The sequence below is a fragment of the Callithrix jacchus genome, chromosome 5, assembly GCF_049354715.1.
Source record: "Callithrix jacchus isolate 240 chromosome 5, calJac240_pri, whole genome shotgun sequence".
Taxonomy (NCBI): domain Eukaryota; kingdom Metazoa; phylum Chordata; class Mammalia; order Primates; family Cebidae; genus Callithrix; species Callithrix jacchus.
In genome coordinates, this window is record NC_133506.1 from 150,581,121 (window position 1) to 150,596,041 (window position 14,921).

Here is a 14,921-nt window from a genome sequence, read left to right on the forward strand (position 1 = left end):
GTTCCTCCGCCGATGTGTTCCTCCGCCGCTGTGTTCCTCCGCCGGTGTGTCTCGCTTGACATCCAGCTGCCTATGTCTTCTTCCACTGAAGTGTTTCTTGGGATGTCCAGCCGCTTGTTTGTCTGAGGGCTGGGGTCTGGGGTTTTTATAGGCACGGGAGGGGGTCCTGGCAGACCAGAGTGGTCTTGGGAAATGCAACATTTGGGAAGGAAAACAAAAATGCCTGTTTTCACCTAGGTTCGTTGGCACAGGCCTGGGGGTGGAGCCCTGGCCAAGGACCACATCCTCGTGTACCCAGCATTCCCTGCCCACTTCCGTATCATTTAAAGGGACCATGCCTTTGCCTTCCCAGCACTTCAGTATCACAAGGATCTGAAAACTGGCAAAACTGGTACTCAAATTCATTTAAATAAAACACTGCCTAAGAGGAACATTCACATCCCTTTCATCCTCTTGCTTCTGGAATATAAAACAAGCAACCACCAAAGAACAACAACAAAAAGGTAGGGAAATCGGTTGAGGTTCCATCGTTTATGCCCTGACAACATGGCCAGTGTTTATCAACATAGCTGGGGAAGTGGGGGATGGAGAGAGAATTGTTAAAGGATGCAAAATTGCAGCTAGACAGGAGAAATATCTACTGTTCTCTGCCACTGTGGGATGACTATAGCTAACAACAGCATGTAGTTTCAAATAGGTAGAAATAAGATTTTGAACGTTCTTAGCACAAAGAAATGATAAACGTTTGCAATGATGAATATACTAAGTACCCTGGTCTGATCACTCTATATTATATGTATTGAAACCTCGCTATGTACCCCATAAATATGTATAATTATTATGGATCAACTAAAAAAAGTATTTGATGTAGCCCCTCCCTTCTCCTGCCTCTCTCTTTCTTATTAATAGCAACTGAAAGTGCAAATAGACGTAAGAGAAGTCCACCAGGTAAAGGGTTGAGAGGGCTCAGAGTCTATTATACTACTACAAAGAGCAAAACTGACGTGATGGTGAAGCCAAAGGGGATAACCGGTTCCTCTGTCCTTGTTAATAATTCAACACTGCCAATAATTAGATTATTTCTCTGGCGATTTCATTCCACTGACTCTGAATTCAGAGGAATTATAAAAGAAAATAGTCTTTCTTCTTATGTTTTCTTGCAGAAGTTGTTTTTATTTTATATTTAAATCTATGATCCATTTTGATTTAATTTTTGTATATACTGTGAAATATGGATTGAAATTTCTCTTTTCAATTTTTTGGGCATAGAATATCCAATTGTTCCAGCACCATTTATTGAAAAAAACTTTTTTTAAAACCATGGAACTGCCTTTGTAGCTTTGTAAAAAATTAATTGTCCACATGTGTGAGTCTGATTCTAGAATCTTTATTCTGTTCCATTGAGCTGTTTGTGTATCTTCATGCCATTTCCACACTGTCTTGATTACTTTTGCTTTATAATAAAACTTAAAATCAGATAGAGTCAGTTCTCCAAATTTTGTTTTTCTTTTTCAAGTTGTTTGGCTAATTTAGATCTTTTGCATTTTCATATAAAGTTTAGAATTGGTTTGTCAATTTCTATACACAAAAAAACCCAGCTGGGATTTTTATTAGGATTTCGCTAACTATAGATCAACTTGGAGAGAATGGACATCTTAACTTTGGGTCTTCAGAGCCATGAACATGGCATTCGTATCTATTTAGATCAAGCTTGTCTGACCCGTGTCCTGTGGGCTGCATGCAGCCCAGAATGGCTTTCAGTGTGGCCCAACACAAATTTGTAACTTTCTTAAAATATTCTGAGATACTTTTGGTGATTTTTTTTTTTTTAGATCACCAACTATCAGTAGTATTAGTGTATTTTATGTGTGGCCCAAGGAAAGTCTTCTCCTTTCATTGTGGCCCAGAGAAACCAAAAGATTGGACACTCTTGATTTAGATCTTCTATAATTTATCTCAATGTTTGATAGCTTTCAGTGTGTAACTCTTGCATATTTCTGTCAAATTTTTTCCTAAGTATGTCATATTTTTAGAAGCTATTTTGAATGGTATTGTTTGTAAATTTCAACTTCTGATCACTGTTAATATATTAAAATACAATCGATTTTTGTGTACGATCTTGTATTCTGCAACCTTGCTAAATTCACTTATTACTAGCTTTACTTTATTTTTTTTTTGAGAGTGAGTAAAATACCATCAGATTTTCTATGTAGATAACCATGTCATCTGCAAATAAAAACAATTTTACTTCTTCCTTTTACTCTGGACAGAGTTTATTTCTTGGCTGATTGCACAGACTAAGAACATCTAGTACAACGTGGATAGCAGGAGTGAGAACAGACATCACTGTCTTGTTCTTGGTCATAGGAGAAAACACTTAATCTTCTACCATTATGTATGTTTGCTGTAGGTTTTAGTAGATGCCCTAAAGCAGGATAAAGAGGACTCCTTTTATTCCTAATTATTGAGAAATTAGTTTTTAAAAATCAGGAATGAATATTGGATTTTGTCAAATGCTTTTACCCCATTCGTTGAGATTATAATTTTTTTTCTTGTTTAGTTTGTTAATATGATCAATCACATTGATTTTTCTAATGTTAAACCAACTCTGCATTTCTAGACTAAATCCCACATGGCCTCATTGTATTTTTCTTCTAATATATTACTGAATTATTTTTGTTAAAATTCTATTTAGAATTTTTATCTACATGTTATACCAATTTTTAATAAAGGAGTATAGCTATCTCTGACTGTAACTTTGGATTTGTTTACTTCTCTTTCTCTTTGCAATTCTTTTTTTTTTTTTTTTTTTTTTTGACAACTCTCAGTATGTTGAGAGTTGCCTCTCTTTGCAATTCCATTAATTTCTGCTTCATTCATTTTGAAGCTTTATTTTAGGTATATAAATAATTATGATTTTTGTTTGTTTGTTTTAAGGAGCAGGGAGTTTAATAGGCAAGAAGACAGAAGGAAGAAGCTCCCCCATACAGAGACAGATGGAAAGGGTCTCCAAAGCTGAAAGAAGAAGTCCCTATATGTGATGGACACTAGCCAGGTATATATGCAGAGGCTGGAGGAGTCTATGTCTGATTTGCCTAGGGCTCAGGGGATTGGTTTGACCAGGCATATCATTTAGGTAGCCTGTGAAAAAGCTGGCCCTCTCAGCCAGCCTTTTAATATGCAAATACAGAGCACCATGGATGTTCTACACACGTTGGGATATGTTGCCAGGAACATGTGGGCAAAAGGCAAGAAGACCACAGGAATCACCATTTGGGTGGACCCCGTTTCTAATGACCTGCATTTCCATATCAAAAGTTGCTTGCCTGGCTCTTAAGAGCTGGGGCTTTATAAGAAATTTTTCTGGAGATGCTTTAAAAAATGAAAACTTCCCAAGGACCTCTTTTCCTCTCTATCTGTTTAAAATAACCTCTTAATAACTCCTACAACATTCCCTCCTGTGGAGATGCCACACTAACTGCTGTTAGAGGGTTTTGGGCGACGACTCTTTCTGGCTACTTCCTGCTGAAAAGGGGCATCCAATGGGGAACAACAGCTAGGGCTCCTTCTGGGGTGGATCTAAGGGTCCTCGGTAGAATGACATGTCCATGTGTGATTCAGTTTACAGCACCATTTGGAGTTTGCTTCTAGGTGAGAAGAAACAAGTTGTACTGAGTATAGAGGGTCCAAATGTTAATACAAGACATATAAGCAAAAGAGGGCTTAATAAAAGGGCTAACCAATTTCATAAAGAAGACTGGATGGTCGGCCCCCTCTCTACTAAAAATAGAAAAATTAGTTGGGTATGGTGGCGCATGCCTGTAGTCCCAGCTACTTGGGAGGCTGAGGCAGGAGAATTGCTTGAACCCAGGAGATGGAGGTTGCGGTGAGCCGGGATTGCACCATTGCACTCCATTCTGGGTAACAAGAGCAAAACTCCGTCTCAAAAAAAAAAAAGACTGGAATTCATCAAAGAGGGATTGTGGCCACCTGGGGCTGAAGCCAGCATTTTCCATGAGCCTGTCAATAATTTTGATTGGATCTTTAAGTACCTGAAGATTTTCCTCTACTTTACTAGAGGTGTTAATCCAAAAGCAGCATGTTTCACTTAAAAACCCAATAAATCCAATAAAAAGTCCTAGCAGACTCAGTGATAGTAAAACTTTCATGCTTCCTTTTTGTCAACTGTTATCTCTGCTTTAAGGCTAATAATTAAGCAAAATACTACTTCAAAGGAAACGCTCTGTTCAATATTTCAGTTAGAAGGCGTTACCATGTATAACCCTATTGCAAGTAATAGAGTGAGCACAGCAATTCCCACAAATGTGGTGTAGTAGATAATTTCCATCTAAAATTTTACTTGCCAAGATATAGAATTCCCCTTTGGGGGTCTATGAAGTTTCTTGGTTTTATTTTCCCAAACAAACTTTCGGGTTATGGGCACCTTACTTACTTTCATTACCTGACAGAATTTGCAAAATAATTGCCCAGAAGTAGCATACTGATGAACATTTTTACATTACTCATCCCTTTTTGCCCAAGCTACAGAAGATCACCACTTGATTCACAGGAATAAGAGTTAGTCTAAAGTGTAGGCAAAAAGTTTAAAAACAATTAATGAGACTAGGATTTAATGACAAATGTATGATAAGCTTTGGAGCAAAATTTTTCACTCCAGTCCTCATTTTTGGCAAAAATTAATTATGAATAAACTTTAGTCTTATACTTGGAAGACACCTCAGAGCTTCGAGACCTGTTAGAAAGTGACATTCTTTACTCACCACAGGTTAGGAACCGTGTGCAGGGACTGTACAGACAAGGTATGAGGCCAGTTCTCCCCAAGGGGTTTTATTGGCTCTGCAGGTTAAGTTTGATTCCTTAAAAAGAAACACACCCTTTCAGTCAAAACCTTGGTAAAATAACAAGTTTTTCCAATTTTGTCCTATTGACAAAGAAAAATGGATTCTTGGCTGGGCGCAGTGGCTCGCGCCTGTAATCCCAGCACTTTGGGAGGCCGAGGCGGGTGGATCACAAGGTCAAGAGATCGAGACCATCCTGGTCAACATGGTGAAACCCCATCTCTCCTAAAAATACAAAAAATTAGCTGGGCATGGTGGCGTGTGCCTGTAATCCCAGCTACTCAGGAGGCTGAGGCAGGAGAATTGCCTGAGCCCAGGAGGTGGAGATTGCGGTGAGCCGAGATCATGCCATTGCACTCCAGCCTGGGTAACAAGAGCAAAACTCCGTCTCAAAAAAAAAAAAAAAAAAAAATGGATTCTTATTGCACAGATGCGAACAATTATATTGCCATAAGTTAAGAGTACTCCCAGATAGTTTCCATATTTTAGAGGAACCAGGCAGAGAAAAATAAACATGCTCCAAATTTTGTTCCTAGGAGTATACCTTAATTATTAAAAGCCACGAATAGTTTAAAATAAGTTTCCTTGACTCTGCAAAACAAATCAAGGATTAGCAATATTCCAAGCAAAAGTTAAAAAGTTTGCTTTAACTTTCTGAGTGCAGTCCATTTATTTGACTCTTGTTTTGCTTGATATTTGTGAACATGTTAGTTCTTTATGAGGCCCATACATTCTTTCTCTATTCCAATGTTACAATCTTCAAAGTTATTAAAAACCTGTATTTGCGAATACCTGTTATAGTCTTTAGTAGAGCTTGATTTTAAACCATCTTTTGAGAAAGAACAAAGTAAGACAACAGTTGTCTCCAAATGGCAACATTTTCAGGATAGTTACAGTTAAAAACATGACTGACAAGGAGGTTTGTTTATCTCTGTGGTTTACAATAACTTTACCCTTAATTATGATTGATAGCATATACCTAGACATTAGAATTTTAGAAATCCTATACAATTTTGAACATACATTAGTATTATTCACCAAAATATAACTTAAAGAAGATTGGATATCATTTTGGCAATTTCATGTGTCACAAATTATTTTTCCCAAATGGTGACTCAAAAGGCAAAAACCTTTTATTAGCCTTCATTATGACATAAAAATCCTGTTTAAAGCCATGTATTTGCACATTTTCAGAAGTTTCCTCTGTTGTTGATTTCCAGTTTCATACCACCATGATTGGGAAAAAATATTTGATATAATTTTAATCTCTTTAATTTTGTTAAGACCTCTTTTGTGGCCTAACATATGATCTATCCAAGAGAATGTTCCATGTACACTTCAGATGAATATGTATTCTATTGCTGTTAGATGAAATAGTCTGTGTGTGTCATGATGTTCGTTTGCTCTAAAGTATAGTTGAAGTCCAATATTTACTTATTGATTTCCTGCTGAAAATCTGCTCATTGTCAAAAGTGGGTTACTAAACTCTCCTATTATTATTGCATTACAGTCTGTCTCTCAGATTCCTCAATATTTGCTTTATGTATTTAGGTGCATTGATAGTCAGTGCATATATATTTACAATTGTTACATCCTCTTGATGAATTTACTTCTTTTTGTTATATAATGACCTTCATTGTCTCTTCATATAGTTTATTATTTATAGTCTATGTTGCTCTGATATAAGTATACCTACCCTTGCTCTCTTTTGAGTTCCACTTGCACAGAATGTGTTTTGCTATCCTTTCACTTATAAGCTGTGTGTTTACTTAAAGGTGAAATGAGTCTCTTGTAGGCAGCAGATAGTTAGGCTTTGAAAAAATCTTTCTGCCACTCCATGTCTTTTGATTGGAGAATTTAATCCATTTATATCCAGAATTATTACTGGTAACTAGGGACTTACTACTGTTATTTTCTCGACTGTTTTATAGATTCTTTTTTCTTTTTCTTTCTTGGAGTCTTCCTTCATGGTTTGATGGTTTTCTGTAGAAGTAAAATTTAAATTAAAAAAAAAAAACTCACTCATTTTTGTAATTCCAGCACCTTGCACAATGCTAGTATACTTCAGGCACTCATTGTTTGTTGAATTAAAAGGAAATACTTCAAATCATATTTAAAACCACAGTTACCTTTTGTTTCTCTTTTCCTCAATCAATATTGATTCTTCTTATGTAATTATGTTTATAATTATCCTTTCTTGTGAGTCTTACTACCTCAATTTTAGTTCAGGCCTTTTTAGCCTCAAATCTATCAATGCTAAGCTTCCAAAATGCCTCCAGCTTTCCAGGGACTCTTCACTACTCCTTTCATGAATACTTTGTCCTCAAGGCTATTATCTAGCCACTTTGATCACTTTGATACTAGTATGTATAGGTTAATACTGCGTCCCACTGGCGTTAAGGGCTCTGCAATCTGATACTCTCCAACATAAGCAGCCTGATCTATTTCTTAACTTCCCCAGACAATAGGAAAAATTTATGTTTCAATGGAAAACTAGAGCATATCTCTCAATAAGTAATTTGATTCTGAGTCTGTGAGAGTTCTGCACCTTTCAGTGCCTTGAAGCTATTTTCAAACATTGTAAATGGCAGATAATTAATAGCAATGCAAAATAATTCTTGTCTATACATGCAGAACTGTCCAATGAAGATTCAATTGACTTCCTTCCCTCATGTGGAAGAAGCCAGTTTTGTCTCTGATTGCATATTCATTTCAATGTTCCTGATTTATGAATGTGTCTGTTTTTGGATTTTCTTCAGAACTTGTAATCCCTCATTAATAATAAGTTAAGTAAACTTTTAAACATATATTTATTTTATATCTGTACATTGTTCTGCTTGATGGTGTTTTTAAGTTTCTTCAGCTATCCTCATTCATTTTCATTCTTTTTATGTTTACTCCTAAGATTAAATGGTTTTCTGTGATCCGTCTTCAAGTTCACTAATCCTTTTTTCTGCTTGATTTAGTCTACTGTTAAACCTCTCCATTAAAATTTTCAGTTTAGTTATTGTATTCTTCAGCTCTGATTTCTACTTTTTAATATTATCTCTCTTTGTTGAAATATTCACTTTATGCATTGCTTTTCTGATCTTGGGGAGCATTTTTATGGCAGTCCTTTTGAACTCTCTGCCAGGTAAAGCATATATTTTTATTTCTTTAGGGTTAGCTTCTGAAGATTTATTCTTTTATTTGGAAGATATATCTGTTTCTTCATTTTCTTTGACTCTCTGAATTTCTGTGCATTAGGTGAGACAACCACCTCTCCCACTCTCACTAGATTAGCTGCTTGTAGAAGATGGTTCTCACCAATCAGCCTAACCAGAGATTCTAGATGCCTCTAAAGTCTACGCACTTGCCCAGGCTGCTGTCCTTGTTCTTAGTGACCCCAGCAGATTATAGTAAGACCAACCATGTTATTTTTTTTTTTTTTTTTTTTTTTTAGGGAAAAAGAGAAAAAGAAGGGGAAAAAAAGAAAAAGAGGGAAAAAGGAATATTACTTCATTCCTAAAATGGGTTTCAATAATGGCCGATCAATATTTTGAGTGTTTAAAGTGGTTAATGCATATTTTATGTGTTTAAAATGGAGACCTCTATTGTGTTTATTTGTTCTGGCTCTGAGTTCAAATCCTGGATATCGTTATCAATTTGTTGTCTCGTTGAATCTAAATCTCACTATGTGTCTTATGTATCTGGGTGTTAAGATCTCTTATTGTTACATTAATCCTTTTACCCTTGTATCCTTATAGCTTTGAAATCTATTTTGTCAAATGTGAAAATTGCAACTCCTGCTTTTTATTTATTTATTTTTGCTCTCCATGTGGTTGGTACGTTTTTTTTTTTCCAACCCTTTATTTTGAGTCTATGTATATCTTTGGATATACCGTTGGATTTTGTCTGTATCTTTTGATTGGGAGATTTGGTTGATTTAACTTTAGGGTTGCTGCCATTTGATATTAACTGGCTATTTTGTCCTTTTGTTGATAAAAATTCTTCTTTATGTTAATGCTCTTTACTTTTTGGTGTATTTTTAGAAAGGGTCATACTGGTTGTTCCTTTCTGTGTATAATGCTTCTTTTAGAAGTTCTTATAAAGCAGGCCTGGTGGTAATAAAATCTCTAAGTACTTGCTTGTTCCTAAAAGATTTTATTTTTCCTTCAAATGTAAAGCTTAAATTGGCAGGATATGAAATTCTGGGCTGAAAGTTTTGTTCTTTAAGTATATTGAATATTGGCCCCCACTCTCTTCTAGCTTGTAGGGTTTCCGTTGAGAGATCTGCTGTAAGCCTAATAGGCTTACCTTTATGGGTAACTTGATCTTTCTCTCTGGCTGCCCTTAATATTTTCTCCTTCGTTTCGATCTTGGTGAATCTAACGATTATGTGCCTTGGGGTTGGTCTTCTTGAGGAATATCTTTGTGGTGTTCTCTGTATTGCCTGGGGTTGAATAGTGTCCTGCTTTGCTAAATTAGGAAAATTTTCCTGGATAAGGCCTGGAGAGTATTTTCCAGCTTGAATTCATTCTCTCCGTCACATTCAGGTACACCAATCAAGCGTATATTAGGTCTTTTCACATAGTCCCATATTTCTTGGAGACTTTGCTCATTCCTTTTTATCCTTTTTTCTCTATTCTTGTCTTGTCGTTTTGTTTCATTAAGTTGGTCTTCGACCTCTAATACCCTTTCTTCTGCTTGATCCATTCGGCTGTTTAAGCTTGTACATATTTCACTCAGTTCTCGTGTTGTATTTTTCAACTCCATAAGTTCATTTGTATTCCTCTCTATATTGTCTATTCTTTTCAACATTTCATCGAACCTTTTTTCCAAGTTCTTAGTTTCTTTACATTGGGTTAGAACAAGTTCCTTTAACTCCCAGAAGTTTCTTTTCATCCACCTTTTAAAGCCTACTTCAGATAATGGAACACAGTCCTTTTCCATCAGGGCTTGTTCCGTTACTGATGAGTCCTTTTCCATCAGGGCTTGTTCCATTGCTGATGAGTCCTTTTCCATCAGGGCTTGTTCCGTTGCTGATGGGTTCTGATTTTGAGTATACTCGGCCTTCTTAGGCTGTTTTTTTCCCTTCATTATAGATGAACCGCCTTTCTAATTAGTTTTCTGAGTCGACGTCCGACTTACTGATTCCCAGTGCTGGGATCCGAGCCACCCACTGTGGCAGCCTAAATAGCAGCGATAAGACTGATGGTGCTCTTCTGCCCGGGAATCTCTGGTCTGGCTTCCCTCTTGAGTCCGCAACAAGCGGCTCTGACTTCCCGGAGCTCCAAACTCTGGTCAGTAGGGGAAGCAGTCCCGTTGGCTCTGCATGAAGAGCTGCTGCGCCGAGACGCCGGCAAAACCGCTGCGGCGGCCACAAGAGTCGCGCTGGCGACCCGTGGGGCTCCTCCACTGGGAATCGGCTAATCGGTGAGTGACGAAAATTCGTCTAAAGATATGGCGTCGTCTCGTTTTCTGAGCTTTCACTGGGAGCTACAATCCTGAGCTGTTAGTGGTCGGCCATCTTAGACCAACCATGTTAGTATGGGACAGGTGAGATAGAAGTCAGTTCCTTGGGATGCAGCTGGAAATGTTTAGGTGTTACATGTATGCTCTCGTTCCTTTTTTCCATAGGGAGAAGCTGAGAACCAGAGTTTATCTCTGATTCACTCTACTCTAAGGAGACAGTCTATGACAGATGTCTGCATGTTCATTTAGACTATACTTTCTGAACCTAGAATGATAGTTCCTGAGTATTCAAGTTTAAAAATCACACTTTTGTTCTCTGTGGTCTAGGAATACTCAGAAATGAAGAGCACTATCAGCTCCCAGAGCTAGGTGAAGCTAGGTGACTTAGGAGCCAGGCCCTTGGGTGGGATTTGTAAAAGTTGAGGTGCTCAATGCATGTACACTCTTTCTGGGAAGAGTCTGCAGACCTGGATTTAATACTGGAGCAAGCCATGGAAGAAGGTGCCAGTGGGGAAGGTCCCCACCCTCCTATACAGGCTTGCTAAGGTCTCCCAAACTTCTTTCAGTGAAAAATCTGCAGGCCTAGATTTATTGCTGGAACAAGCTGGGAAAGAAGGTGCAGAAAGTGTTGTCCCTCTTATTCAGGCTTGAAGAGGTTTATTCTTTAATCTGCCCTGTAGGCTCCCAGGTGCAAGCTAATTAGAAGCTGAACTATAAGGGAACTGCTGAAAACTTGTGCAGACAAACCCCTTTCTGCAAGAAGCTGGAAGCTGGACTATACTTGGGGGCTGCAGCTTCTGAGAATATTCTTGCAGTTCAAAACTACCTCTTTGTATTTCAAGGAAATTCTCCAGTGCAGAGACTGCTGATCCCCAAGCAAGGTAATTTTGAGGCAGAAAAAATGGGTCTGGAGGCAGGGAACATAAGGCCAATTTCCACTTTAGCTATGACAGAAAATATCCTCTCCATAGGGCATTCACTGAGTAAATGTCTTTGTAACTTTACTTCATCCTCTTCATTTACATAGGGCGTACCCCCAAGTAGAGGGTATTTAAACTCACAAAAACTCTGTAACAGGGCTTTTGAGCGCCTGTGCTCAGGCCCACTCCCACACTGTGGAGTGTACTTTCATTTTCAATAAATCCCTTTGTCCCTTCCTTGCTTTGTTTATGCTTTTTGTCCAGTTTTTGTTCAAGATGCCAAGAACCTGGACACCCTCCACCGTTAACATATTTTGGGGAGCCAGCCTGGAGGAAGAGGTAAGTCCAAAGTTTGGATTTATTCTTCTCCTTTCTTCTTTTTCTTTCTGCTCCATACAGGGAATCTCTCTCTCTCTCTCTCTCTCTCTCTCTCTCTCTCTCTCTCTCTCTCTCTCTCATTCTCTCTCTCTCTTTGTCTCTTTCTGCCTCTGCATCTGTCTCTCTCTGTCTCTCTCTCTCTCTCGCTCCCTCTCTCCCTTTCCAACCCTAGACCTTTGGCGGGCAGCACCTAAACATGGAAGCAATTGCAGGTTTCAGGCCATGGTCAGTGAAACTAAGGGGTTTCCACGTGGAGAAGCCTGACTGCCATTGCCCAGTTAGCTTAAGGGACCGGAGGCTTCTTCATATTTTTCCTCCACTTTTTCAGTCTTTCAGTGGCTGTTTCCTAGTACCTCCTTGGAAATTGAGGACAATTGGCTGGCATCCCTCCCTGATACTGTCTGAAGGCCTAGAAATGAATGGAAATAATTGCCCTGCCTCGAAGCGGGAAGGATTTTTCAAAAAAATATTTTCCATACATGCAGTCCCTGATCCCTTCATACAGTGCAGCTCCAAGCAAACTTGCACGTGTTTTAGGAGACTTAAACCTTCTTTCCATATGCTAAATTCTTCTCTTATCATACTCAACTGGCTATAGAACAAAATGGCCCCCCCAGCATTCAGTTCTCATTATAGTTCATGGCTATTCCTATAAAGCTCATAGTACTCTCTGGAGGGAAAAACCTGCAGAGGTGTCCACCTAAGACCAGAGATGTCTGTCACTCTAAGATTGGACCCCACAGGGGGACACTCTGTGGGTTCTGCAGACCCCAACCACTCCAAAGAGGGCACTCTTGGGAGAGGTTCTGAGGTCTAGTGTTAAGCCCTCCTTGGAATTTTCTCTTGCAGGTGCAATGCTGCTTGGCCCCAACATCGTTTGAAATCTGGAGTTTACTGCTGACTGGGAAAGTGGGATGGCTCTGCATGTTTCCAGGCCTCTGTGCTGTGACTCTAAGCAGGGGGCTGGTTAATGTATGGCAGCCTCCTTTGGTATGGTTTGGCCCCAGTGCTCTTTGGAGTCTGAGGAGGTTTGGCTCTTAAAAATCAAACTGCTGTGTGTTAGGTGTGTCACTCTGTAAGGAGACCACCAGGCAGGCTTTGTGTGAGCAATCAGGCCGTTTTATTTTGCACTTGGATGTAAGTGGGCTGAGTCTGAGAGAGGAGTTAGGTGAGGGGTGTAGGAATGGGGACTGGTTATATAGGTTGGAACAAATTGTAAGTTAAAGGTGGTAATCTATTTTAGGGAGGGGGAGGGATCAGGGGATGCATGGTCACAAGGGTAGGGGTTATCACAAACAGGCATGGTCATAAGGGTGGGGATTATTGGTTGCAAGTAGAGGGGAGGGTGATATAAATTGATAATTACAGAGGTGGAGGTCTTGGGAAACCTAATGTCTGGGGGAAATTTCACAAGGTTGAGCAGGAACAATGGTTGAACGTTGCAGGGGGAGAACAATCAGTTGACGCAGGAACCAGTCTTTTCACTTCTGTTTGTGGCCATCCAGTTACTTCAGACTTTCTGGCTCCTGGAGACCATCAGGAGGTGTACATGCAGGTCACCAAGGCTACAATGGCCAGGCTTGAGCTTGGAGGCCTGACACTGTGGAGACTGCTTTACCCAAAATTTTGGTTCACAGCCTTCATTGGATTATCTATTGGGGCAAAGTGAAACCTTAGCCATGAGATTGCAAGCTTGTATAGCTATTGCATCAGATTGCAAGCTTGTATAAGCTAAGGTTCCAAGCTATCAGATCTTCGTTTATGTGTGTTTGTACATGTCTAGATGTGTTTATTTATATGTACACTTATTGTTACATGTTGTGTCTATGAAATTGGCTTAAAAGTAAAAGAGCGCTCATAAATTAACTAAATAAGTCTAAGCAATTTTCAAATTCAAGCAACTTAAAGTATCACTTTACTAAACAAGCTAGCTTTAAAATCATTGGTGTAATAAAAATAGAAATGCCTTCAGAATTGTGAGCATACATTTTGTCTGAATTTTATGTTTGTCTTTGTTAGATATTTTAAAATGTCAGTGTTAATTCATGCTGGGAGCTGCTTGGGGCAAGCGTGCCTCACATTCTACTCAAAGTCTCACTGAGATAAACGCATATATGATTGCTTCCTTTGGAAAGGCTAATGGGAAACTCTAAAGAATGGAGCGGTTAGTCTCCCACCTGTGATCTGAAAGCCCCCAAGCCTCCTCACTTAGAGTCGTCCCATCTTTCCAGACGAAACCAATGTCCGTTTTACATATGTTCATTAATGTCTTGTGTCTCCTTTTTTGAAAGTAAAACTTAAGTACAGTGAATGAGGTAATTTTTCTTTTCCCCACCCTCATTTTTATTATTATTATTATTTTTGGAGATGGAGTTTCACTCTTACTGCCCAGGCTGGAGTGCAATGGCACGACCTTGGCTCACTGCAACATCTGCCTCTTGGGTTCAAGCAATTCTCCCATCTCATTCTCCCAAGAAGCTGGAATTACAGTCACCTGCTACCATGCTTGGCTAATTTTTTGTATGTAAAAAGACAGGGTTTTGCCATGTTGGGTTAGGTTCTCCAACTCCTGACCTCATGTGATCCACCTGCCTCAGCCTCCCAAAGTGCTGAGATTACAGGCATGAGCCACTGTGCCCAGCCAGGATAAATGTTTTAGGTAAACTTTTTGTGTAAATTAAAATCTTCAAGTTATTTTTAATGTCCATTTGATATTTGGGTCATTTCCAATTAAGAAAGAGTTGTAATTATGGAGAAATATGTTTCTAAAATTTTTGAATTGTTTTTACCTGTAAATGCCCATATCTAGTAGTCCAAGATTTCTTGCTTTTTAGGGTTTCACTAAAATTTTAGGTTGCTAAGGATAAAACTGTAGTTAACACGCAATTCTCTATGCAAAATGTGCCAGAAAGAGTTATGTTATTAGTGAAAAAAACATTTGTCTAATTCAGAAGTTATCTAAAAGTCAGGTCAAATTCCAGACTTGAAAGGTTATTTATGGGTCAAGCATGGTGGCTCATACCTGTAATCCCAGCACTTTGAAAGGCCGAAGTGGGCAGATTACTTGAGGTCTGGAGTTTGAGAACAGCCTGGACAACATTGCAAAACCCAATCTCTACTGAAATATACAAAAATTAGCCAGGCACGGTGGCACACACCTGTAATCCTAGTTACTCTGAAGGCTGAGGTGGGAAAATTGTTTGAACCCAGGAGCAGAGGTTGCCGTGAGCCAAGACTGTGTCACTGCACTCTAGCCTGGGTGACAGAGAGACTCTGTCTCAATTAAAAAAGAAAGGATAAAAGAAAAGGT

The 14,921-nt window shown here is 38.9% G+C and overlaps 1 long non-coding RNA gene across 1 annotated transcript; it reads left to right on the forward strand.

Annotated features, from left to right (window-relative positions):
- The first annotated feature begins 316 nt into the window (after positions 1-316).
- LOC118153934 (uncharacterized) lies at positions 317-14,217 on the forward strand. The gene is made up of 4 exons (XR_004743757.3): positions 317-503; positions 2,938-3,055; positions 11,498-11,572; positions 12,461-14,217. It is a non-coding gene; the product is annotated as an uncharacterized LOC118153934 (long non-coding RNA).
- Positions 14,218-14,921: the final 704 nt, after the last annotated feature.